Here is a 27,317-nt window from a genome sequence, read left to right on the forward strand (position 1 = left end):
CTTCCGTGTTGGAGGGAAGCCTTCTAGCTTATCAATGGGAGTGGTAAGCATCAGGTAGCCTATCTACCACAAGAGGAGTGGTCCCTGGCCCAGAAATTGTAGCTACTGGCTGTTTGAGCAGTTTTTTTTCCATCTCTTTCAACTTTCTGGTTTGAAAGCCACACTTGTGCCTGTTCCCCGCCTTTCCTATAACTAGCCTAGTCCGGTTACAGAGTTGCTGTAGCCAGGATTATTAGTAAGCTTCTGAGCCCCCCAAGCCTTTCTGTGTTGGAGGGAAGCCTTCTAGCTTATCAGTGGGAGTGGTAAGCACTAGGAAACCTATCCTCCATGGGAAGAGTGAGTTTTGGCCCAGAAATTGTAGTTTATTTGGCCGTTTGGGCAGTTTTCCATCTCTTTCAACTTGCTGGCTTAAAAGCCTACATTTGTACTTGTTCCCCACCTTTCCTGTAACTAGTCTAGTCCAGGAACAGATTTGCTGTATCCAGGACTCTGTAAGCTTCTGAGCCCTGAAGCCCTTCTGTGTTGGAGGGAAGCCTTCTAGCTTATCAGTGGGAGTGGTAAGCAATAGGTAGCCTATCTACCACAACAGGTGCGGTTCCTGGCCCAGAAATTGTAGCTACTGGCCGTTTGGGCAGTTTTTTTTCCATGTCTTTCAACGTTCTAGTTTAAAAGCTGTACTTGCGCTTGTTTCCCACCTTTCCTGTAACTAGCCTAGTCCAGATACAGAGTTGCTGTATCCAGGACTGTTGGTAAGCTTCGGAGCCCTGCAAGCCTTTCTGTGTTGGAAGAAAGCCTTCTAGCTTATCAGAGGGAGTGGTAAGCATTAGGTAGCCTGTCTACCATGAGAGGAGAGGTTCTTGGCCCAGAAATTCTAGTTTATTGACCATTTGGACAGTTTGTCCGTCTCATTCAACTGTCTGGTTTAAAAGACCACATCTGAGCTTGTTTCCCATCTTTCCTGTAACTAACCTACTGGGTAGCACTAGAAAGCCTTAAACTGATACAAGCCTTCTAGCTGAGAAGAGAGACTTTGGAGTGATTAAGTATCAGTCTTCTGCACTTTCTTGCTCTACTTAACTGTTTTCCTCCTAAACGCAGATTTTCCAGGTTTTATTGTGATTTAAAAGCTTGTTTTTTTCACATATTGTACTTATTTGACTGCCTGCACTTTTAAAAAAAGTTTTTAATTTAAATAATTTAACTGTTGTAGGCTACACACTAAAGTGCGATAGCCTTTTCTGATAGTTTGTAGTCGTTTAAAGCTGTTTTAAGTGTATTTGTTTACTGTTTTTGCCTTATCTTTTCAAAAAAAAAAAAACAAATTCTTTGTTTCCCGCCTCTCTAAGCTAGTATAGTCCAGTTTTCAGGCTAGTGCTGAATTCAGGGCTGTGATACTAGTTTCTGAGTTGTCCATACCTTACTTGGATAGAAGGAAGTTTCTCTGTTCACCTGTGAGAGAGGGGAGCTTTGAGCAACCTATCTGTCCCTGGAGGAGTGGTTCCAGCCCAGAAGTTAGTAGTTTATTGGCCATTTTGGGCTAATTTCTATCTCTTTAATTTCCCTACTATAAAAACTGTGTTTGCACAGTTTTGTGCACCGGGCAGTGCCGGTTAGCTACAGTTAAATTATTCCCGGATCCACTAAGTCTCCTCTTCAGTTTTTCCCTTGAAACTAGTCTAACTCTCAACCTAAGCACTCAAAAAGCATCTTACAGCCCAGCACTTGCTCAGACCTAATAGCAAGCACTAATATACCTTACATCGATTGCCCAGCAAAGCCAGGCTCTTTATTCACCCCTCACCAACCAAGTGACTAAGCAGCTCACCCTACTATTCAGGCATGACCAAAGGGCAACTTCAGGTGCACTCTCCAGTCCAGCTGGTGAATCTGGGTATCCAGAGGCAATGTTACAACTGCCTCATGTACACAGACAACCCTCTCCTCCTACCACAAAACACTAACATATGCGAGAGATGCAATTACACAGCCAAACTGGAAGCTAAGCTGTCTCCACCCAAGACTGGAACAGACAGTCAAGAGGAGAAGGTTAACACTTGCACCACACCTCCAGCCACACAGAAACCTACTAAAACAGCACTGGCAAAAAATACACAAATAAACAAAATCATACTCGGAGGCTCTAAATAGAAACATGCAAAAGCATCAGAGACCCCCAAAGCAGACACCCAAACAACCTGCACTTCCTGTCACAAAGACAACACAATGACAGAGTCATATTTGTACTTGCTCTGGAGTGACCTGACTATAGTCAGACACACTGACGTCCCACTCACTAGGCTGGGCAAGCAGAAAGTTACTGTTAGCTGCCTGTTGGGAGCCAGAATCCGCCACATAACACAAGCACTCAAGTCACTCCAGAGCAAGTACAAATATGACTCTGTCATTGTTCATGTTGGTGTGAATGACCTGAGAAGTACCTCCCTGGACTACATGAAAAGAGACATGGAAGAGCTCTCTGATGATGCAGCCCAGGCTGGTATGACCCTGACCCTGAGAAGTATCCTGCCCTCACCAAGAATGATACCTCTGTATAAAGAAAAAATGATCACTTTCAACAATTGGCTAAGCCCATTCAAAGGGGATCCAGTGTATGTCAGCCTGGGACGAGATGCTCGACAAGCCGCGTTGCTTCAGGCCTAGGCTTTCGAATACTGGCCAAGGCTCTTGCTGCCCCCATAGTGCCTTTTTTAGGTAAGGCTGAAAAGTCAAACCCACCTCCATAAACAGCACAATTAACAAAAACCTGACGGTTATGCTACTCAATGCCAGGAATTTAAATCTCAAAATGCACGTGCTCGAAGCACTCCTCAGTATGGAGAACGCCAACATCTGTGCAGTAACTGAAACCTGGTTCAAGGCTCCAGAGAGCACCCCAGCACTACCGGGCTACAACTCATACCACATGTTTCAGCCACAGAACATGGACCGAAACACAAAAGGAGGGTGTGTATCCATATTCATCAAGGATACCTACATCTACAGGTTAGTGGTGCAGCATGATACCTCCGAGATCATCCATGTGTAACTAACATCGGGCAAATCTGCAATGCAAATTGTGGCCTGCTACAGATCACCCTGCATGACCCAGGACCACCACTCCACCTTTCTGGAGACACTGGAAAACATGAAGGTCCTACCGAACACCTTGATATTGGGTGATTTCAATTACCCTACCATTCACTGGGAAAACTACTCGAGTACAAATTCCCAGGCCCAGCGCTTCCTGGAATTCATCAACTCAAATGCAATGGATCAGCTGGTAAACTCCCCTACCAGAGGTGAAAACATATTGGACCTGGTCATCACCAACATGGACGACAGGTGTTTCACACCGGAGGTCAACCAGTCACTGGTTAGATCAGACCATAAACTAATCACTCCAGATGTCCACATCCTACCACCACCACCCCCAACTAAGGAAACCACAGTAAAAAATTTTCTAAAGCAAACTTCACCTTACTTAAGACAGAGGTGGTAAGTTTCACAGCCCCCACACTAAAGGATAACCCTGCCCAAGATGCAGAAACCTTTACAAATGCACTCTATGAGCACTTACAAGGATGCACGGATCGTGCCATCCTAGCAAAACCAAGACTCACTCCTCTAAGAGAAGAAAACCAGTTTGGTGGACCCCTGCAATAAACAGGCTATACAATAGAAGGAGGAAACTAGTTTGGAAAAAAAGCAAATCCCAAGAAGGAAAGACATCCCCGATCAGTATTAGTAAGAAACTAAGGTTCCTCTTGAAATCATCCAAGGCTAATTTTGAAAGAAAAATAGCCAAGGATTCAAAAGATAACCACAAAGCCTTCTTTAGCTATGTTAAGAATCTAAGTGGCAACTCGCTCATATGCACTGAACTAGTGCAAAATAGTACAAAATATACTGAACCTACTGATATTGCCACCATCCAGGCAGATAGATTCAGTGCAAACTTCACCCCCCTCTCACCTCCAAAAGGGCCCACAACAATACTAGAAAAGTGTAGTGTCCCAAAAATCACAGATGCACAGGTGAAAACAGCCCTTTCAAAAGCCAAAAAGACAGCGTCAATGGGACCAGATGGTGTCCCAGGCTGCGTCTTGCACGAACTACAGAACAAACTAACCCCCACCTAAACACGCTGTTCAGCCTCAGCCTCTCCACAGGCTATGTGACCATAGAATGGCGAACAGCAGCGGTTATTCCTCTCCACAAAGGAGGGACCACAACTGACCCTGGTAACTATCGCCCCATAAGCCTGACTAGCCTGGTCTGCAAGGTTATGGAGCGCATCATCATGCAACTTATTGACAAAGACATTGGGAACCTCCAACCACTTGACCTGACCAAGTTTGGCTTTGTTAAGGGCAGATCATGCTTACTAAACTTAGTTGACTTCTTCGAGACAGTCAACAAGGCCATAGACGAGGGAAAGGTGGTTCACACAGCCTACCTTGACCTCACCAAGGCTTTCAACACCATTCCCCACTCAGGTATTGCAGAAAAGCTCACCAGCCTGAACATAAACCCCTACATCACGAGATGGGTTGCCAACTGGCTTACAGACAGAACTCACACTGTAAGAATAGCCAGCTCCAGGTCTGACTCTAAACCAGTCACAAGCGGTGTCCCGCAAGGCTCGGTCCTGGGACCCCTACTGTTTGGCATATACTTCTCAGAAATACAGGCAAACACAGGAGGACTATGGCTAAAGTACAGTTTTGTACCTACCATAAATGTAGATGTCCGATAGGTATGCATCTGCAGTCCTTACATATGGGTTGTCCTGCCTCAGGCAGCCCTTTGGTCGGCCAGATTCCAAAGTCTGGGTCCGGCATCGGCTGATGTCGCCCTCTCCCTGACGTCATAGCGCCTGGGGTATAAAAGCATCAGCCGACGCCATCTTCCTCAGTTTTTCTTGCCCCAGATGCCAGGTGCCCTTCTAAGGAAGGCTAAATTTGGAGAGATGCAAAAAATTTCAAACATGCACAGTAATATAAAACAAATACACCATAATAGATAACCCCAGCTAGCTATAAGAGGGATAAGTACCCAGGAAATACCACAGAGGGGAAGGAGGGAGGGTAAACCTGACTGCAGATGCATACCTATCGGACATCTACATTTATGGTAGGTACAAAACTGTACTATGTCCTTCAAGGATGCATCTGCAGTCCTTACATATGGGTAGAATACCATAACCAAGCTGGGGGTGGTAGGATCTAAGAAAGGGATGGTGTAGCTAAAATGCCCTGCAGGACTGCCGTAGCAAAGCCTGCTCTGGATCTGGAATATAAGGGTAAGTTGTAATGCTTGGAAAATGTATGCACAGAGCTCCATGTAGCAGCTTCTAAAATGTCCTTGGTAGCCACCCCTCTTAAGAAGACTGTGGAGGTGGCTGTGGCTCTGGTGGAATGAGGTCTAATGTTAGCTGGCACAGTTTTGCCATGAAAAGAGTAACAAAATTGAATGCAATTCCCTATCCATTTTGAAATTGTCTGTTTGGAAATTGCTTTTCCTTGTACACCAGCAGCATATGCTACAAATAGCTGGTCAGTTTTTCTGTAAGTCTTAGTTCTGTCCAAGTAGTAGCACAACTGTCTGTGAATGTCCAGGGTATGCAGAAGTTTCTCCCCTTTGTTTTGTGGATTTGGAAAGAAGGTAGGCAGGTGAATAGCTTGGTTCAGTGAGACCCTGGATACCACCTTAGGCATGAATGAAGGATTGGTTCTCAGTGAGACTCTGTCCTGATGAAAAATAAGAAATGGCTGTACTGCCATGAGGGCCTGCAACTCAGATACTCTTCTTGCTGAGGTTATGGCCAGAAGGAAGGCAGTCTTCCAAGACAGGAACTGTAGTTCTGAAGATGCTGCTGGTTCAAAGGGAGGTAGAGTTAATTTTTCCAACATGAAGTTAAGGTCCCATGTAGGCACTGGTGGTTTCCTTGGAGGATTGATGTTTTTAATTCCCCTTAGAAACTGCCTTAGGAGAGGATGAAAGAAGACAGGTGGATCGGTATTGTATTCTGCTGAAATTGCTGAAGCATGAATTTTTATGGAAGAGTAAGAAAGGCCATTGTGGAGCATTTCTGCCAAGTATTCCAGGATATGTGCCAAGATCATCACTGTCGCATCTAGGCCCTTTGTGGTGCTCCAAGTGCAAAATCTTTTCCATTTTGCTGAATATGCCTTTCTTGTGGAAGGTCGGCGAGCTTCCATGATGATGTCCTTCACTGTCTTGGATAGCTTATCCTGGTGAGGAGTTAAGGTATTCTCCAGGCTGCCAGCTGCAAGGTTTTCAGGCTGGAGTGCAGAGTTTTGTAATTGTGTTGTGTCAGAAGAAGTGGCCATTCTGGTAGAGGCCACGGTTTTGTGCGTGACATTCTCCTTAACAGTGGGTACCAGTAATGTCTGGGCCAGTCCGGAGCTATCAGAATTACTTTGGGCTGCTCTGTCCTGATCTTCAGTAAGACCTTGGTCATTAATGAAAGAGGTGGGAATGCATACACTGTTAGAGTATTCCAGCTGAAAGAGAGAGCGTCCACTTTCCATGCTTGTGGGTGATATGTCCTTGAGCAGAATTTCTTCAGCTGATGGTTGTGGTGGGAGGCAAAAAGATGTATGTCCGGCCTCCCCCATGATTGTGTTATCTGAAGGAAGATGTCTGGATCCAGCATCCATTCGTGTGGATCCATGAAATTTCTGCTTAGGCTGTCCGCCAGTATATTGTCTTTTCCTGGCACAAACTGGGAATGCAGCTCTATATTGATTTTTAGGGAAAGTTCCCAAAGATTCACTGCCAGCCTGCAAAGAGGGTAGGAATGGGTACCTCCTTGCTTGTTTATGTACCACATAACTGTGGTATTGTCTGTCCTTATTAGCAGGTGTCCTTGATGCAGAAAATGTTTGAAGGCCTCGATTGCATGTATCGCCGCCAGCATTTCCTTTTGGTTTATGTGCATGCGCAATTCTTTCTGTGACCATAGTCCTTGAATGCATCTGCCCTCCATGTGTGCTCCCCATCCATGATCTGAAGCGTCCATTGTAATGGTTTGGCTGATTATTGGTTTGCTGAAGGGCAGACCCCTGTTTGACTGGCTTGCTTGAGCCCACCACAGAAATTCCTTTTGAAGGCATGGAATGAGTGGTATCAAAGCTTCTAGGCTGTGACTGTGCTGACACCATAAACTCCTTAGGTACAATTGTAGTTTCCTCATATGTAGCCTTGCTTGTGGAATCAGAAGAATGCAAGATGCCATGTAACCCAGGGCCTGCAGGATTTTCCTTGCAGTCAGCTGAGTTTGTTTTGTCAGATTTTCAAAATAATCCGGTAGTTGTCTTTGTTTTTCTTCCGTGAGAAAAGCCATTTGGGTGGTTGTATCTAGATGTCCTTCAAGGATGCATCTGCAGTCCTTACAAATGGGTTGTCCTGTCGTCAGGCAGCCCTTCGGTCGGCCGGATTCCAAAGTCTGGGTCTGGCTTCGGCTGGTGTCGCACTTCACCCGAAGTCATAGCTGCAGTTGTTCGGGTATAAAGGCATCAGCCGACGCCATTTTCCCCAGTCTTTCTTGCCGCGTGGTGCCCGAAGCAGAAGCTGTTCGCAAGTGCCGGTCGGTCAGATCCAGAGATTACTACTACCGAATACTTTTACTACTACCGAAGACTTCTAAAAAGCTAAGTACCCCGTTGGGGACTCTTTCTTGCCTCAGTCGATGTCAGATAAAGTGAATAACTGTTTAACTTGTGGGAAACAAATACCTCAAAGATTTCCACTCTTACTGCTTACCTTGTTTAGGCCCAGACCACGACGTAGCAGCTTGTCTAGCCTGTGCTTCTTTTAACCGGCGGATGCTTAGACGTCGGTCGGAATTTGCTGAGCAGTTTTTTGGCTCTGATTTTGCTTATATTATGCCGTCGGATCCTCCGACTTCACAAATTTCAAAAAGCGCGGGAAAGGACCGACACTCGCGGTCCTGGTTTCGGCGAAACCGCGGTTAGGCCAACAGTGTCTCGGTTTCGGCTGAAACCGAGCAAGCGGTTCTTCCTTCAGCGAAAACATGCCTTCTACCGAGGCCTCTTCCAGCCTGGTGGAATCGGCTTCTGAAATCCAACCTGCAGTTGTGGTTTCTCAGGAATTATCTGACACTATTCCCTTGGATATTTCAACCCCTGCACGTGGAGCTGCTAGGCCTCCTGCAGCCATGTCCATTAAGGCTTTTGCCAGGGCTAAAGCAGCTAAAGCTACAAAATCTGCACCTGTTAAGACCCCCTCTCACAGGCCCAGCTCCAGTTCCCAAATGCTTTCTCTAGCAGAGGATCTCATTTCTTTAATCCGGGGTTCCCAACCTCACCCAGACAGGGCCTCTCACCCTCCTCCAGAGAAGAGGCCTAGAGCAGAGCCCCTTGAGCCAGTTTCCACAGATGATTCCTCTGATGATTCAGATAATACAGACCCTCCAGAGGCTCCTTATTCCCCTTATGAAGACTCTGATGCTGAAGAGTCCATCCCTTCTGCCTCTCCGCCTGAGGAATTTTCCTTTGGGGAAACCTTGCATGCTATGAGGGAACAATTTCAGTGGCAGGGTCAAGATTTTTCAGACTCCAGAAAAAGGCTTAGAACCTTTTTGCATTTACCACAACATAGGCCTTTAGCTATACCTCCAGTTCTTTCTGTTGTAGATGATGCATTTAATGATGCCTGTACTGCTCCTGACTCATAACCTCCGCCCCTGCTAAGCCCGATAGGTTCTACAGGGTCCCGGACACACATCACCATTTATACAAGGCTCATTTTGCAGATCCAGAGACCATCTCCCAGGGGCCTAAGGCTGTAGCAACTACCTCTGCCAAAAATCCCTCCTCTGAAAGGGAATCCAGGTCCTTAGAGGTGGGGTAAAAAAGTTTACACTTCTGCTACTCTATCAGCTAGGGCCTTGAACTGTCAATTTCATATGATACAATATCAAGAATTTATGCTAGATCAGTTAACTAAAAAACTGTCCTCTGATGAACCTTTAGATAAGAAATATGTTCAGGAAATGGTACATAACATTCAGCAAGTTAGTAACCATTCTTTAAAATGTGGCTATGATGCACTGGAGGCTTCCTTTAGATCAGCCATGACTGGCACAGTTATCAAAAGGCATGCATGGTTAAAAGAGCAGGCCTTACTGGACCATGTCAAATCAAAACTATTAGATGCTCCCATGGACAAGATCAATTTGTTTGGTTCTCCTGCACAACAGGTACTGAAGAAGATGGAAGAGAAGGCAAAATCTGTCCAAACAGTGAAAGATTTCTTACAGGTCCAACCTCCAAGGTTTAGCAGGAATTGGCCCTCCAAGAATTGGTCCTTTCCAGACTCCTCAAAAGCACAGAGAGGCAGGAATAGGCGTTCAAGAGGCAGGAACCAATCCAGGGGTGCCTACAGGGGCGCCAGTGGCAGGGCAACAACCAGCGAGGCACAGGCGCAGCCACCACCACTACAACAGGACAATCACAGTGACTTGGCTCTGGCACCGCCTACCAGGGAACAACTAGAAGCACCCTTAGGCGGAAAGCTAGCTTTATTTTCAAAGAACTGGCATTACATCACAAGAGACAAGTGGATTTTGCAAACTATAGACCAAGGTTACAGGTTTCATTTCCATACTCTACCAGGAAAGAGAGGAATGCCAAACCTACCTCCAAATCAAAAGGCAGAAGCTCTAAAACAAGTAAATCAATTATTAAAAATAAGAGCTGTGGAAAAGGTACCATATATGGAGCAAGGGAAGGGGCTTTTACTCCAGACTCTTCCTAGTACCAAGGAAAGAAAACAAATGGAGACCTATTCTAGATCTGTCCGCTTTAAACACATTCCTCATTGTTCCAAAATTCAAAATGCTGACCCTACAGCAGCTTCTTCCCATGCTGGGCAAGGAGTCTTGGCTGGTTACTCTAGATCTCAAGGAGGCATACCTGCACGTCGCCATATGACCAAATTGCAGAAGATACCTCAGATTTCTTGCAGGATCAGAGCATTATCAATTCTCAGCATTGCCCTTTGGCTTATCTACTGCGCCCAGAGTGTTCACGAAATGCCTGGCATCAGTAATCTCTCATTGCAGGCTTCAGGGAATCCAAATCTACCCTTACCTGGACGATTGCCTGATACAAGCGGACAACAAAAACAAAGTAACAGAAGATTTGAAAAGAGTCATTTACCTTCTACAAGCCCTGGGATATACAGTCAATATAAAAAAGTCAAGGCTGATAACATCCCAAAAGATAACCTTCTTGGGTGCGGAGCTGGACACATCCAAACAAATGGCATTCCTAACAGCAGAAAAACAGGAGCAACTCCCTCTCTACTTCTTGGCATTAACAAAGCAGAACCATCTAACAGCAAGAAAAGTCCTACAGGCGTTGGGCTTCATGGCATCCTGCATAATATTGGTCCCACATGCCAGACTGCACGAGAAAGCTACAGTGGTACCTAAAGAATTTATGGTCTCAGCACAAACACAGCCTGGAAACTCACATTCCAATAATTCCATGCCTGAAGCAAGAATTCCACTGGTGGGCGCAGGCCTGTCAATCAAACCAAGGATTGCCCTTCCACAGCACTCAACCAAGCCAAACCATCACTGGCGCCTCAGACCTCAGTTGGGGGCCCACATGATGGACACATGCATACAAGGTTTATGGTCTCAAGAGCAACTGCACCTGCACATAAACCTAAAGGAAATGCTGGCAGTAAAACTGGCAATTCAGGCTTTCAAACCATTTCTTCGACAAGGCCAATTGATGATAAGGACAGACAACACCACAGTTATGTGGTACATCAACAAGCAGGAGGCACACATTAGTACCCTCCCCAATGGGGGAATTTTTGGGGCCCTAGCCAAGGATTCAAAAGATAACCACAAAGCCTTCTTTAGCTATGTTAAGAATCTAAGGGCATTCGGCTCATATGCATGCACTGAACTAGTGCAAATAGTACAAAATATACTGAACCTACTGATATTGCCACCATCCAGGCAGATAGATTCAGTGCAAACTTCACCCCTCTCACCTCCAAAAGGCCCACAACAATACTAGAAAAGTGTAGTGTCCCAAAATCACAGATGCACAGGTGAAAACAGCCCTTTCAAAGCCAAAGACAGCGTCAATGGGACCAGATGGTGTCCCAGGCTGCGTCTTGCACGAACTACAGAACAAACTAACCCCACCTAAACACGCTGTTCAGCCTCAGCCTCTCCACAGGCTATGTGACCATAGAATGGCGAACAGCGGTTATTCCCCTCTCCACAAAGGAGGGACCACAACTGACCCTGGTAACTGCTTCCCATAAGCCTGACTAGCCTGGTCTGCAAGGTTATGGAGCGCATCATCATGCAACTTATTGACAAAGACATTGGGAACCTCCAACCACTTGACCTGACCAAGTTTGGCTTTGTTAAGGGCAGATCATGCTTACTAAACTTAGTTGACTTCTTCGAGACAGTCACCAAGGCCATAGACGAGGGAAAGGTGGTTCACACAGCCTACCTTGACCTCACCAAGGCGTTCAACACCATTCCCCACTCGGGTATTGCAGAAAAGCTCACCAGCCTGAACATAAACCCCTACATCACGAGATGGGTTGCCAACTGGCTTACAGACAGAACTCGCACTGTAAGAATAGCCAGCTCCAGGTCTGACTCTAAACCAGTCACAAGCGGTGTCCCGCAAGGCTCGGTCCTGGGACCCCTACTGTTTGGCATATACTTCTCAGAAATACAGGCAAACACAGGAGGACTATGGCTAAAGTACAGTTTTGTACCTACCATAAATGTAGATGTCCGATAGGTATGCATCTGCAGTCCTTACATATGGGTTGTCCTGCCTCAGGCAGCCTTGATCGCCAAATTCCAAAGTCTGGGTCCGGCATCGGCTGATGTCGCCCTCTCCCTGACGTCATAGCGCCTGGGGTATAAAAGCATCAGCCGACGCCATCTTCCTCAGTTTTCTTGCCCCAGATGCCAGGTGCCCTCTAAGGAAGGCTAAATTTGGAGAGATGCAAAAAATTTCAAACATGCACAGTAATATAAAACAAATACACCATAATAGATAACCCCAGCTAGCTATAAGAGGGATAAGTACCCAGGAAATACCACAGAGGGAAGGAGGGAGGGTAAACCTGACTGCAGATGCATACCTATCAGACATCTACATTTATGGTAGGTACAAAACTGTACTATGTCCTTCAAGGATGCATCTGCAGTCCTTACATATGGGTAGAATACCATAACCAAGCTGGGCGTGGTAGGATCTAAGAAAGGGATGGTGTAGCTAAAATGCCCTGCAGGACTGCCGTAGCAAAGCCTGCTCTGGATCTGGAATATAAGGGTAAGTTGTAATGCTTGGAAAATGTATGCACAGAGCTCCATGTAGCAGCTTCTAAAATGTCCTTGGTAGCCACCCCTCTTAAGAAGACTGTGGAGGTGGCTGTGGCTCTGGTGGAATGAGGTCTAATGTTAGCTGGCACAGTTTTGCCATGAAAAGAGTAACAAAATTGAATGCAATTCCCTATCCATTTTGAAATTGTCTGTTTGGAAATTGCTTTTCCTTGTACACCAGCAGCATATGCTACAAATAGCTGGTCAGTTTTTCTGTAAGTCTTAGTTCTGTCCAAGTAGTAGCACAACTGTCTGTGAATGTCCAGGGTATGCAGAAGTTTCTCCCCTTTGTTTTGTGGATTTGGAAAGAAGGTAGGCAGGTGAATAGCTTGGTTCAGTGAGACCCTGGATACCACCTTAGGCATGAATGAAGGATTGGTTCTCAGTGAGACTCTGTCCTGATGAAAAATAAGAAATGGTTGTACTGCCATGAGGGCCTGCAACTCAGATACTCTTCTTGCTGAGGTTATGGCCAGAAGGAAGGCAGTCTTCAAGACAGGGACTGTAGTTCTGAAGATGCTGCTGGTTCAAAGGGAGGTAGAGTTAATTTTTCCAACATGAAGTTAAGGTCCCATGTAGGCACTGGTGGTTTCTTGGAGGATTGATGTTTTAATTCCTTAGAAACTGCCTTAGGAGAGGATGAGAGAAGACAGGTGGATCAGTATTGTATTCTGCTGAAATTGCTGAAGCATGAATTTTTATGGAAGAGTAAGAAAGGCCATTGTGGAGCATTTCTGCCAAGTATTCCAGGATATGTGCCAAGTTCATCACTGTCGCATCTAGGCCCTTTGTGGTGCTCCAAGTGCAAAATCTTTTCCATTTTGCTGAATATGCCTTTCTTGTGGAAGGTCGGCGAGCTTCCATGATGATGTCCTTCACTGTCTTGGATAGCTTATCCTGGTGAGGAGTTAAGGTATTCTCCAGGCTGCCAGCTGCAAGGTTTTCAGGCTGGAGTGCAGAGTTTTGCAATTGTGTTGTGTCAGAAGAAGTGGCCATTCTGGTAGAGGCCACGGTTTTGTGCGTGACATGCTCCTTAACAGTGGGTACCAGTAATGTCTGGGCCAGTCCGGAGCTATCAGAATTACTTTGGGCTGCTCTGTCCTGATCTTCAGTAAGACCTTGGTCATTAATGGAAGAGGTGGGAATGCATACACTGTTAGAGTATTCCAGCTGAAAGAGAGAGCGTCCACTTTCCATGCTTCTGGGTGATATGTCCTTGAGCAGAATTTCTTCAGCTGATGGTTGTGGTGGGAGGCAAAAAGATGTATGTCCGGCCTCCCCCATGATTGTGTTATCTGAAGGAAGATGTCTGGATCCAGCATCCATTCGTGTGGATCCATGAAATTTCTGCTTAGGCTGTCCGCCAGTATATTGTCTTTTCCTGGCACAAACTGGGAATGCAGCTCTATATTGATTTTTAGGGAAAGTTCCCAAAGATTCACTGCCAGCCTGCTAAGAGGGTAGGAATGGGTACCTCCTTGCTTGTTTATGTACCACATAACTGTGGTATTGTCTGTCCTTATTAGCAGGTGTCCTTGATGCAGAAAATGTTTGAAGGCCTCGATTGCATGTATCGCCGCCAGCATTTCCTTTTGGTTTATGTGCATGCGCAATTCTTTCTGTGACCATAGTCCTTGAATGCATCTGCCCTCCATGTGTGCTCCCCATCCATGATCTGAAGCGTCCGTTGTAATGGTTTGGCTGATTATTGGTTTGCTGAAGGGCAGACCCCTGTTTGACTGGCTTGCTTGAGCCCACCACAGAAATTCCTTTTGAAGGCATGGAATGAGTGGTATCAAAGCTTCTAGGCTGTGACTGTGCTGACACCATAAATTCCTTAGGTACAATTGTAGTTTCCTCATATGTAGCCTTGCTTGTGAAATCAGAAGAATGCAAGATGCCATGTAACCCAGGGCCTGCAGGATTTTCCTTGCAGTCAGCTGAGTTTGTTTTGTCAGATTTTCGAAATAATCCGGTAGTTGTCTTTGTTTTTCTTCCGTGAGAAAAGCCATTTGGGTGGTTGTATCTAGTTTTGCACCCAGAAAAATTATCCTTTGGGATGGAACAAGTCTTGATTTGTGAATGTTGACTGTATATCCCAAAGCCTGAAGTAGGCGGATGGCATAATTCAAGTGTTTTACCAAAGTTTGTTGGCTGTCCGCTTGTATAAGGCAGTCGTCCAGATATGGGTATATTTGAATCCCCTGAAGTCTGCAGTGTGCAATTACTGATGCCAGGCATTTCGTGAATACTCTGGGCACAGTAGATAAGCCAAAGGGCAATGCTGAGAATTGATAATGCTCTGAACCTGCAAGAAATCTGAGGTGTCTTCTGCAACTTTGTCTGATGGGGACATGCAGGTATGCCTCCTTGAGGTCTAGAGTTACCAGCCAAGACCCCTTGCCCAGCACGGGAAGGAGTTGCTGTAGGGTCAGCATTTTGAATTTTGGCACAATGAGATAAGTATTCAGTGCGGACAAGTCGAGAATAGGCCTCCATTGTTTTTCTTTTCTTGGGACAAGGAATAGTCTGGAATAAAATCCTTGGCCTTGTTCTGTGAGAATAACCTTTTCTATAGCTTTCATTTGCAATAGGTTGGAAATTTGTTTTAAAGCCTCTGCCCTTTGAGTCGGTGGCAGGTTTGGCATGCCTTTTCTTTTTGGTAATGTATGAAAATGGAACCTGTATCCTTTGTCTATTATTTGCAGTGTCCATTTGTCCCTTGTAATACTGTGCCAATTTTTTGAGAATAAAGATAGCTTTCCGCCCAAAGGTGCTTCCAATTGAGCCCTGGTTGGCTGGGTCAAGGTAAAGTCATTGAGTCTGTCCTTGTGCAGCAGTTGTAGGTCCTGCACTACCTCTCTGGTTAGGAGGCTGCCATTGACGTCCTCTGTAGGAGCCTCTAGCTTGCCCTCTACCTCTGGCACGCCTGTTCTTGCCTCTTTGAAATCTCTCTGTGTCAGGAAAGGACCAATTCTTAGAGGGCCAATTTCTGCTGAATCTTGGTGGTTGGACCTGGAGAAAATCTTTGACTGTTTGTACAGATTTAGCCTTTTCCTCAAATTTCTTTAAGACCTCCTGAGCAGTGGAGCCAAATAACTTTTGCTTTTCCAGTGGCGCATCCAGAAGCTTTGCTTTAACATGATCTGGCAGAGTTTGTCCCTTCAGCCAAGCATGCCTACGTATGACTGCACCTGTCATTGCTGACCTACATGAAGCTTCCAATGCATCATAACCACACTGCAAGAATTAACCTGTTGGGAGTTATGTACCAGATCCTGAAGTGACTTGCAATCTAGGGGTTCAGGTGAATACAGTTTTTTATGCAATTCATCTAACAAATACTCTTGGTACTGTATCATATGGAATTGACAATTTAATGCCCTCACAGAAAGAGTGGAAGAAGTATACACTTTTTTACCCCATCTCTCTAAAGCCCTAGACTCCCTTTCAGAGGGGAGTGGATTTTTAGCAGTGGCAGATGCAACCCCTTTAGGGCCCTGGGAAATAGTTTCAGGGTCAGCAGAGTGAGCCTTGTAAAGGGAATGATGAGAGTCCGGGACCCTGTAGTACCTATCGGGTTTGACAGGAGCCGGAGGAAGGGAGTCAGGGGTAATGCTAGACTCAGAGTATACATCATCAATGACATTCAAAACAGGAGGAATAGCCAAAGGTCTATGCGGAGGTAAATGCAAAAAAGTCCTTAATCTCTTCCTGGAATCAGAGAATTCCTGGCCCTGCCATTTGAAATGCTCTCTCATGGAGTGAAGGGTCTCCCCAAAGGACAGCTCTTCAGGAGGGGAGGCAGAGGGAATTGATTCCTCTGCAGCAGAATCCTCGTAGGCCGTAAAGGCCTCCTCCTGGTAGTCTGAAAGAGCAGAGCCATCTGAGGCCTCATCAGAGGACTGGGGATCAGTGGCCTCAGCCCTGGGCCTTTTGTCTATAGGAGGTTGAGAGCCCCTGTCCCGATGTGGCTGAGAGCCCCTAATTAAGGAAATAAGGTCCTCAGCTAAACTTAAAATCTGTGAACCTGTAGTGGATCCCTGAGGAATAGCCTTGGGAGAGCTTTAGCCCTTGTGAATGCCTTTATGGGCATGGATGCAGGAGGCCTGGCTGCTTCACGTGCTGGCGTAGTTTTGTCTAAGGAAATGGTGTCGGATGTTTCCAGAACACCGGTTTCTGAGGGAAATTCTATAACCGACTCAGAAGAGGCCTCCGGGGCCGAGGTTGTCGGTTGTGCGGTTTCGACGGTCGGAAGTACCAAGGACTCGGTATCAGCCAAGACCGAGACACTCGCGGTAGGCCTAGGTGTGGTTTCAGGCGAAACCACGGTCCGGGTGTGTCGGTCCTTGTCCTTCCCTTTTTTGGTTAAATGAGAAGTCGGAGTCTCCGACGGCATATTGTAACAGTAACTAGCCCCAAAAAATTCCTCTGCAAACTCCGCCCGACGCCTAAGAGTCGTCGGTTGAAGAGCACTGGCTGTACAGGCCGAGACGTCGTGGTCTGGGCCTAGGCAGGGGAGGCAGTAAGAATGGAAATCCTTATGAGGTATTTGTTTCCCACAAGTTAGCAATTATTAACTTTAAGCGTTTGATCTGACATCGGCTGAGGCAAGAGAGAGTCCCCAACGGGGTACTTAGCTTTTGAAGTCTTTGGTAGCTGAAGTTACAGGAGCTGGCCGACCGGCACTTGCGAACTGCTTCTGCTTCGGGCACCACGCGGCAAGAAAGACTGAAGAAGATGGCGTCAGCTGACGCTTTTATACCCCAGGCGCTATGACGTCGGGGAGAGGGCGACATCAGCCGACGCCGGACCCAGACTTTGGAATCCAGCCGACCGAAGGGCTGCCTGAGGCAGGACAACCCATATGTAAGGACTGCAGATGCATCCAAGTTCGCTGATGACTGCAAACTGGGAGCCATAACTGACTCTCTGGCTGATATGGACATCCTTCAAAAGGGCCTTACTGACATGGACACCTGGTGTCAGAGTCATGGCCTCAAGCTAAATGCCAAAAAATGCATAGTCATCCCATTTGGGAAAAACAAAACGCCCACGAATTACCACATAGGTGGCAGCACCCTTAACATAGAAGAGGTAATAAGAGATCTAGGGACCCAGGTAGATAGTAATCTCTCCTTTGACAATCATATTGCCATAGTAGATAGGAAATCCGTCTATGTGGCCCACCTAATTACTAAAGGGTTCGCATCTAGAAATAAAGAGGTTATAGTGCCCCTCTACTGATCACTCATTAGACCCCATCATAGAGTACAATGCCCCATTTGAGATGTACCTCACAAGACCCTTCCAACAGCTGGAAAAACCACAAAAGTACCTTACCAAGAGGATTACTGGCCTCAAACATATGTCCTATGCAGCCCGACTGAAAAAATTCCAGCTGTACTCAGTGGCATATCACTTTCTCAAGAGGTGATCTCTGCCTGACTTACAAAGCCATGTCCAACTCAGAATTGATGGACATGCTCCACCTAAAGAAATCCAAGTCACTGCGAGCCACGCGCTCTAGTGAGCTAAACCTTACCACAACAATAAGCAGAACATGCTGAAGGGATAGATTTCTGTCACAGAGACTCCCCATGCTTTGGAACAAAATTCCAAACTATATCAGGCAGAGCCCCTCACTAACACTCTTCAAGAGAAACCTTGATGAGTGGATGGGTAACATAAAATACACCCCTGGGATCACTTCATTGGCTCTGCTTGACAGAGGGTCAGTTAATCAATGGGGTGGCGAAAGCTGACACTTTGGCTAGGCTTATAAGTAGATGTTAGAGTGTATTCACTGTTGCAGTCATTACATTTGGATTATCCTGCTGGCAGGTTGCCCTCAGTCGGCCTGAGTTCCAAAGTCTTGGGTCCTGCGTCGGTTGCTGTTGCCACTTCCCTGACGTCAGGTCGTCAGGGGTATAAAAGATGCAACCAACACCATTTTATTCAGTTTTTCTTGCCCCAGATGTCAGGTGCCCCCAAAAGGGTAGGCTAAAATTATGTAAATAAAACATACATGCACCAAAATAAGTTTTACCTTCATCTATAAGCATATACACCACCTAGGTTGTATAGTTCAAAGAAGTAAAGATAAGTTCCAGCATAAATAAGGGGGATGGCGGGTGGGTAACCTGGACTATAAAGTACAGTTTTGTACCTACCATAAATGTAGATGTCCGAGAGGTATGCATCTGCAGTCTTAACAAATGGGTTGTCCTGTCGTCAGGCAGCCCTTGATCGGCAGGATTCCAAAGTCTGGGTCTGGCTTCGGCTGGTGTCGCACTTCACCCGACGTCATTGCGGCAGTTATTCGGGTATAAAGGCATCAGCCGACGCCATTTTCCTCAGAGTTTCTTGCCCCAGATGCCAGGTGCCCTCTTGGGTGGCTAAATTTGGATAAATGCCAAAGTTTCCAAATAGTAGAGAGCAAACACACAAAATAAGCATGTATGTACATATATACAAACAAATACACCATAATAGATCCCCCCAAGCTAGCTGAAGATTGGTAAATACCCTAGGAGTACCTCAGAGGGAAGGAGGTGGGTAATCCTGACTGCAGATGCATACCTCGGACATCTACATTTATGGTAGGTACAAAACTGTACTATGTCCTTCAAGGATGCATCTGCAGTCTTAACAAATGGGTAGAATACCATAGCTAAACTAGGGGAGGAGGCAAAGTGAAAAGATTATGGTGTAGTTAGGATCCCTTGCAAAACAGCAGTGGCAAAACCAGCACGGGATCTAGAGTATAGAGGTAAGTTATAATGCTTGGCAAATGTATGCACGGAGGTCCAAGTAGCAGCCTCTATAATGTCCTTGGTAGCCACTCCTCGTAAGAAAGCTGTGGTAGTGGCTGTAGCCCTTGTGGAGTGAGGCCTGATGTTCTCTGGAGCTTTCTTTCCATGGTAGGAGTAACAAAATCTGATGCAATTTCCTATCCATTTGGAAATTGTCTGTTTGGAAATTGGTTTCCCTTCCTTCCCTGTTGCATATGCTACCAGAAGCTGGTCAGTCTTTCTATTGTTTTTTGTCCTGTCCAGATAGTAGCGTAATTGTCTGTGTACATCCAAGGTATGTAGTAACCTTTCTCCCCTGTTCTGTGGATTGGGGAAGAATGTAGGGAGGTGGATAGCCTGATTCAAAGAAACTCTGGATACCACCTTAGGCATAAATGTAGGATTTGTTCTCATGGTAACTCTGTCTTGATGGAAGATCAGGAAGGGTTGCACTGCCATTAATGCCTGCAGTTCAGAAACCCTTCTTGCTGAAGTTATTGCTAGCAGGAAGGCAGTTTTCCAGGATAAGTATTGTAATTCTGCTGTTGCTGCTGGTTCGAAAGGAGGAAGAGTCAGTTTTCTAGTACAAAATTCAGGTCCCATGCAGGTAATGGGGGTTTTCTGGGAGGTTTTATATTTTTAATTCCTCTCAAAAACTGTCTGAGCAGAGGGTGTGAGAAGACAGGAGGATCCAAGCTGTATTCTGCTGAAATAGCTGATGCATGTATCTTGATGGAAGAATAGGACAGGCCTGTATGGTAGAGCTCTGCCAAGTACTCCAGGATGTTGGCTATGTTCGCCGGTGTCACATCTTGCCCCTTTGCAGTACTCCAGATGAGATATCTCTTCCATTTTGCTGCATAATTCTTTCTTGTGGAAGGTCTACGAGACTCCAGCATTATGTCTTTAACCCTTTGGGATAAAATGGGGTTAATTGCTGTCATGTAATGTTCCAGGCAGTTAACTGCAGAGTTTTTAGACTTGGATGCAGGATGCTGAAGTTGTTCTGTGTTAGCAGTAAAGGGATCAGGGGTAGCGCCCATATTTGTTCCCTGGACATGCTCCTCAGAAGTGGGTACCAATGTTGTCTTGGCCAATTTGGAGCTATCAGGATGATCCTCGGACGTTCCTCTTTGATCTTCAGAAGCACCTTGTGCATCAAAGGTAGTGGTGGGAATGCATATCCTGTCAGGTTGTTCCAACTGAAAGAAAGGGGGTCCACCTTCCATGCAAGTGGGTGGTAAGTCCTTGTGCAGAATTTCTTCAACTGGTGATTGAATGGGGATGCAAACAAGTCTATTTGTGGTAGTCCCCATTTTCTTGTGATGGTTTCGAAGATGTCCGGATGCAGCATCCATTCGTGGGCATCTGTTGTAGTTCTGCTTAATATGTCTGCTAGAATGTTTTCCTTCCCCGGTACATAAATTGCCTGTAACTGAATGTTGCAGCTCAGAGCCACCTCCCATAGGGCGAGTGCCAGCCGGCATAGAGGATATGAGTGTGTTCCTCCCTGTTTGTTGATGTACCACATAACTGTGGTGTTGTCTGTTCTTATCATCAACTGGCCTTCTAGGAGAAGAGGTTTGAATGCCTGAATTGCCAATTTCACTGCCATCATTTCTTTTAGATTTATGTGCAGATGCAGTTGGTCCTGAGTCCATAGGCCTTGAATGCATTTGTCCAGCATGTGTGCCCCCCATCCGAGATCTGAGGCATCTGTCGTGATGGTTTGTCTCGGTTGGCTTTTGTAGCAGGGCAATCCTGTGTTTGATTGGCAGGCCTGAGCCCACCAGAAGAACTCCTGTTTCAGGCATGGAATCACTGGAATTTTGGTTTCTAGGCTGTGCTTGTGCTGGGACCACAAATTCTTCAGGTACCACTGTAGCTTTCTCATGTACAGCCTGGCATGAGGGACCAGTATTATGCAGGATGCCATGAAGCCTAGAGCTTGTAACACTTTTCTTGCAGTCAGATGGTTTTGTTTTGTTAATGCCAAGAAGTAGAGAGGAAGTTGTTCTTTCTTTTCTGCAGTTAGGAATGCCATTTGTTTTGATGTGTCCAGTTCTGCACCCAGAAAGGTTATTCTTTGGGATGGAATCAGCCTTGACTTTTCTGTATTGACTGTATATCCCAGTGCTTGTAGTAAGTAGATGACTCTTTGTAAGTCTTCTGTTAGTTTGTTTTTGTTGTCCGCTTGAATCAAGCAGTCGTCCAGGTAAGGGTAAATTTGAATCCCCTGAAGTCTGCAATGAGCTATAACTGATGCCAGGCATTTCGTGAACACTCTGGGCGCAGTAGATAAGCCAAAAGGCAATGCTGAGAATTGATAATGCTCTGATCCTGCAAGAAATCTGAGGTATCTTCTGCAAATTGGTCTTATGGGGACGTGCAGGTATGCCTCCTTGAGATCTAGAGTTACCAGCCAAGACTCCTTGCCCAGCATGGGAAGAAGCTGCTGTAAGGTCAGCATTTTGAATTTTGGAACAATGAGGAATGTGTTTAAAGCGGACAGGTCTAGAATAGGCCTCCATTTGTTTTCTTTCCTTGGTACCAGGAAGAGTCTTGAGTAAAATCCCTTTCCCTGTTCCATATATGGTACCTTTTCCACAGCTCTCATTTTTAGTAATTGAGATATTTGTTTTAGAGCTTCTGTCTTTTGAGTAGGTGGTAGGTTTGGCATTCCTCTCTTTTCTGGTTGAGTATGGAAATGGAACCTGTAACCTTGGTCTATAGTTTGCAAAATCCATTTTTCTGTTGTAATGCAGTGCCAGTTTCTTGAAAATAAAGTTAGCTTTCCGCCCAAGGGTGCTTGTAGTTGTTCCCTGGTAGGCGGTACCACCAGCAAGTCACTGAGATTGAGTTGTTGTAGTGATGGTGGCTGTATCCGTGCCTCGTTGGTTGTTACCATGCCATTGGCGACCCCTGTAGGCACCCCTGGATTGGTTTCTGCCTCTAGTGCGCCTATTCCTGCCTCTTTGTGGCTTAGAGGATTCCGGAAAGGACCAATTCTTGGAGGGCCAGTTCCTGCTAAACCTTGGAGGTTGCACTTGTAGGAAATCTTTCACTGTTTGCACAGATTTTGCTTTCTCTTCCATCTTTTTTAGTACCTGCTGTGCAGGGGAACCAAATAAATTGACCTTGTCCATAGGTGCATCCAAAAGCTTTGATTTGACATGGTCTGGTAATTGCTGCTCTTTCAACCATGCATGCCTCCTAATAACTGTGCCAGTCATGGCTGATCTAAAGGAATCCTCCAGTGCATCATAGCCACATTTTAGAGAATGGTTACTAACCTGCTGTATGTTATGTACCATTTCCTGAACATACTTTTTATCTAAAGATTCTTCAGAGGACAGTTTTTTAGTCAACTGATCCAGCATAAACTCTTGATATTGAATCATATGAAATTGGCAGTTCAAAGCTCTAGCTGACAAAGTAGCAGAGGTGTAAACTTTTTTACCCCATCTCTCTAAGGACCTGGATTCCCTTTCAGAGGGGAGGGGGTTTTTAGAAGAAGTAGCTGCTACAGCTTTAGGGCCCTGGGAGATAGTCTCTGGATCTGCAACAGGAGCCTTATAGAAATGGTGATGAGTGTCCGGGACCCTGTAGTACCTATCGGGCTTAGCAGGAGCCGGAGGTAAAGAATCAGGAGCAGTGCAAGCATCATTAAATGCATCATCAACAACAGAAAGAACTGGAGGTATAGCTAAAGGTCTATGTTGTGGCAAATGTAGAAAGGTCCTAAGCCTCTTTCTAGAGTCTGTGAAATCCTGGCCCTGCCACTGAAATTGTTCCCTCATAGCATGCAAGGTTTCCCCGAAGGAAAATTCCTCAGGAGGAGAGGCTGAAGGGATGGACTCCTCAGCATCAGAATCTTCGTAAGGGGAATAAGAACCCTCAGGAGGGTCTGCATGTTCCGAGTCATCAGAAGAATCATCTGCGGATACTGGCTCAGGGGGCTCTGCTCTAGGTCTCTTTTCTGGAGGAGGGAGAGAGGCCCTGTCAGGATGAGGCTGGGCTCCACGGATTAAAGATATAAGATCCTCAGCCAAGGAAAGCATGTGGGAGCTGGAGCTGGGCCTGTGAGAAGGGGGCTTGGCAGGCACAGGTTTTGTTGTTTTGGCTGCTTTAGCCCTGGCAAAGGCCTTAATAGACATAGCTGGAGGAGGCCTAGCAGCTCCACGTGGAGGGGTTGAAACATCCAGGGGAATGGTGTCTGATAAATCCTGTGAAACCGCAACAGAAGGTTGGATTTCAGAGGCCGTCTCTACCAGGCTGGAAGAGGCATCGGTGGAAGGCAAGTTATCTGCTGAAGAAAAAACCGTTTGCTCGGTTTCGGCCGAAACCGAGACACTCGTGGTTTGCTTAACCGCGGTTTCGGCCGAAACCGCGGACCGCGAGTGTCGGTCCTTTTCTTTGCGTTTTTTAGTAATTTGCGTCGTCGGAGGATCCAAAGGCATAATGTAGGCAAAATCTGAGCCGAATATCTGTTCAGCAAAGTCCGACCGACGTCTAAGCGTCCGTCGGTTAAAAGAAGAGCAGGCTAGACAAGCTGCTACGTCGTGGTCTGGGCCTAAACAATGTATGCAATAGGAATGGAAATCTTTATGAGGTATTTGTTTCCCACAAGATAAACAGTTACTAACTTTCTCTGACATCGGCTGAGGCAAGAAAGAGTCCCCAACGGGGTACTTAGCTTTATAGAAGTCTTCGAAGTAGTATTCGGTAGTAATCTCTGGATCTGACCGACCGGCACTTGCGAACAGCTTCTGCTTGCGCCCACGCGGCAAGAAAGACTGAGGAAAATGGCGTCAGCTGATGCCTTTATACCCGAATAACTGCCGCAATGACGTCGGGTGAAGTGCGACACCAGCCGAAGCCAGACCCAGACTTTGGAATCCGGCCGACCGAAGGGCTGCCTGACGACAGGACAACCCATTTGTTAAGACTGCAGATGCATCCTTGAAGGACATCAGTGAATACACTCAAACATCTAGATTTATGGTAAGTGTACACAACTGTACTATGTTCTTCGTGTTTCACTGTTGCAGTCATTACATTTGGGTTGAGTCCCACTGTTAAGGGCTACACTGGACACCACCTTAGGCATAAATGTAGGGTTTGTTCTCAGAGACCCTGTCTGGATAGAAAATTATAAAAAGGTTCCACAGCCATGAGAGCCTGTAGCTCTGAAACTCGTCTTGCAGAAGTTACTGCTAGGAGCAGAGCTGTTTTCCAAGATAAGAACTTTATGTCCGCAGTAGCAGCTGGCTCAAAAGGAGGTAAGGTGAGTTTTTCCAAGACATAATTGAGGTCCCATGCAGGTATTGGCGTTCTCCTTGGAGGCCTTAAGTTTTTGGCTCCTCTGAGGTACTGCCTTAATAAAGGATGAGAAAAGAGTGGTGGCTCTGTATTGTAATGAGCCGAAATGGCAGAGGCATGGATTTTAATTGATGAAAAAGATAGGCCTTTGCCCAGCATCTCAGTTAAGTATTGCAAAATCTGAGGAATATTTAGAACAGCTGTATCGGTTCCTTGATTTTGGTTCCAAGCGCAAAATCTCTTCCATTTCCCAGCATAGGATTTTCTAGTACTAGGCCTTCTGGCTTCTAAAATGACATCCATCACAGCTTTACTGAGAGGTGTGGTTTGTATGGCTACATTATCCACCAAGCTGCTAGGTTTAGGGTCCTGAGTTGGCTGTCCAGAATCTGTTTTGCTGGGACAGTAGATGAGGTATTTGAGATAAGGTCCAGGCTGGACATTGGGACAAGTTCCTTAAGATCAGATACCAGTACTGACGTGGCCAGTCTGGGGCAGTCAGAATTATTTTTGGTTTCTCCTGCCTGACCTTTAGGAGTACCTTGGGGAGGAGAGGCAGTGAAGGAAAGGCATATACTGATAGGTTTGTCCAGTTGAAAGATAAAGCATCCACTTTCCAAGCTTGTCTGTGATAAGTCCTTGTGCAGAATCTTTTTAGTTAATTGTTTTGAGGGGAGGCAAATAGATCTATGTCCGGGCGTCCCCATTTCTTTATCATGCTGAAGACTTGTGGATCCAGGTGCCACTCGTGAGGACCCATGAGGTTTCTGCTTAGTTCATCTGCCAGAGTATTTTCCTTTCCTGGCAGGAATTGTGCCTGCAGATGAACTTGGTAAGTCAATGCTGTGTCCCATAATGCCATGGCTAGCCTGCACAGGGGAGAAGAATGAGTGTCTCCCTGCTTGTTTATGTACCACATGACCGTGGTGTTGTCTATCTTTACCAGTACTTGTCCCGGATGAAGTACGTCCTTGAAGGCTATCGGGGCATTTTGAACAGCTAGCATCTCTTTTTGATTGATATGTAGATGCTTTTGGTTTGTGGACCAGGTGCCCTGAATGCCTCTTCCTGCCATGTGGGCCCCCCAGGCATAATCTGATACATCCATCGTTAGGCTCTGCCTGGTTGGGGGTAGTGAGCACAGCTGTTCCTTGTTTTGGTGACAAGCCTTTGCCCACCATCAAAATTCCTGTTGCAGGCAGGGAATCAGAGTAATCATTGTTTCCAGACTGTGGCAATGTTGTGTCCAGACACTTTTTAGGTACCACTGAATTTTCCTCATATGCAGTCTTGCATAAGGAATTAGTAAAATGCAGGATGCCATGAAGCCCAAAGCCTGCAGAATTTTTCTTGCAGATAACTGGGCCTTTGTTGCCATTTCCTTGAAATAGGTAGTCAGTTGCCTTTGCTTGTCTGGAGTGAGATAAGCCATCCGGGCAGTTGTATTTAAGCTTGCACCCAGGAATATTATCTCTTGAGAGGGTACTAGTTTTGATTTCTTTCTGCTGACTGTGTACCCTAGGCATGTTAAAAGTCTTATCACAAACGTCAGATACTGTAGTAGAATGTCCTTGTTCTCTGCTTGTATAAGGCAGTCGTCCAAGTAAGGATATATTTGTATTCCTCTTTTGTCTGCAGTAAACAATTACTGGAGCCAGGCACTTTGTGAAGACCCTGGGTGCAGTAGATAAGCCAAAGGGCAGTGCAGAGAATTGGTAATGCCTTGAGCCAGCCTTGAATCTGAGGTATCTTCTGCATGATTGTCTGATTGGTACATGCAGGTATGCCTCTTTTAGGTCTAAAGTCACGAGCCAAGCCTTGCTGCCCAGCATGGGCAGAAGCTGCTGTAAGGTCAACATCTTGAATTTTGGTATATCCAGAAACGTGTTTAGAATAGATAAGTCCAGTATTGGTCTCAATGCTTTGTCCTTTCTGGGTACCAAGAACAGTCTTGAGTAAAATCCTTGTCCCTGCTCTTGCCGTGGCACTTGTTGAATAGCCCTCATGTCCATGAGAGCTGCGACTTGTTTTTGAGACTCTGCCCATTGATTTTTTGGCAGGTCTGGCCAACCATTTGCCCTTGGCAGGGTATGGAAATGAAACTTGTAGCCTTGTGACACTGTCTAGAACCCATTTGCCCTGGGTTATAATGTGCCAATTTTGAGGAAAAAAGTGCTAGTTTTCCCCCTAAGGGTGCTGCCAGAAGATAAGTGCTTGGTGCAGGCAGGGGGAAGTCATTGAGACTGTTTCCTGTATGGTTGTGATTTGCCTTCTCCACCTTTGGAGGTAGAAGCACTCCACTGCTTAGACCTGTAGGTACCTTGCAGCTGTGATCTTCCTCTAGGGCATCCGGATCTGCCCCTTTGAGGTCTGTAAAGGACCAATTCTTTGTAGGCCAGTGTCTGCCAAATCTAGTTGGTTGTACCTGTAAGAAATCCTTGACCGTTTGCATAGATTTAGCTTTGTCCTCCATTTTCTTTAACACCTCTTCTGCCTTAACACCAAACAAGATATCATGTTGTAAAGGAGCATCTAATAATTTTGCTTTAACATGGTCAGGCAGATTTTGTTCCTTTAACCAAGCATGCCTCCTAATGACAGAACCCGTAACAGCGGCCCTGCAGGAGGCCTCCAAAGAATCAAACCCACATTGCAAAGTATACTTTCCAACTTGTTCAGCTGCATGCAATAAATCCTGCATTTCTTTATTTTCTGCACATTCAGAATTTGCCATCATTTTCTGTTTAAGCAGTGTCATGATATATTGCTGATATTTC

The sequence above is a fragment of the Protopterus annectens genome, chromosome 7.part0, assembly GCF_019279795.1.
Source record: "Protopterus annectens isolate FY-2018-M chromosome 7.part0, PAN1.0, whole genome shotgun sequence".
NCBI classification, from domain to species: Eukaryota; Metazoa; Chordata; order Ceratodontiformes; family Protopteridae; genus Protopterus; species Protopterus annectens.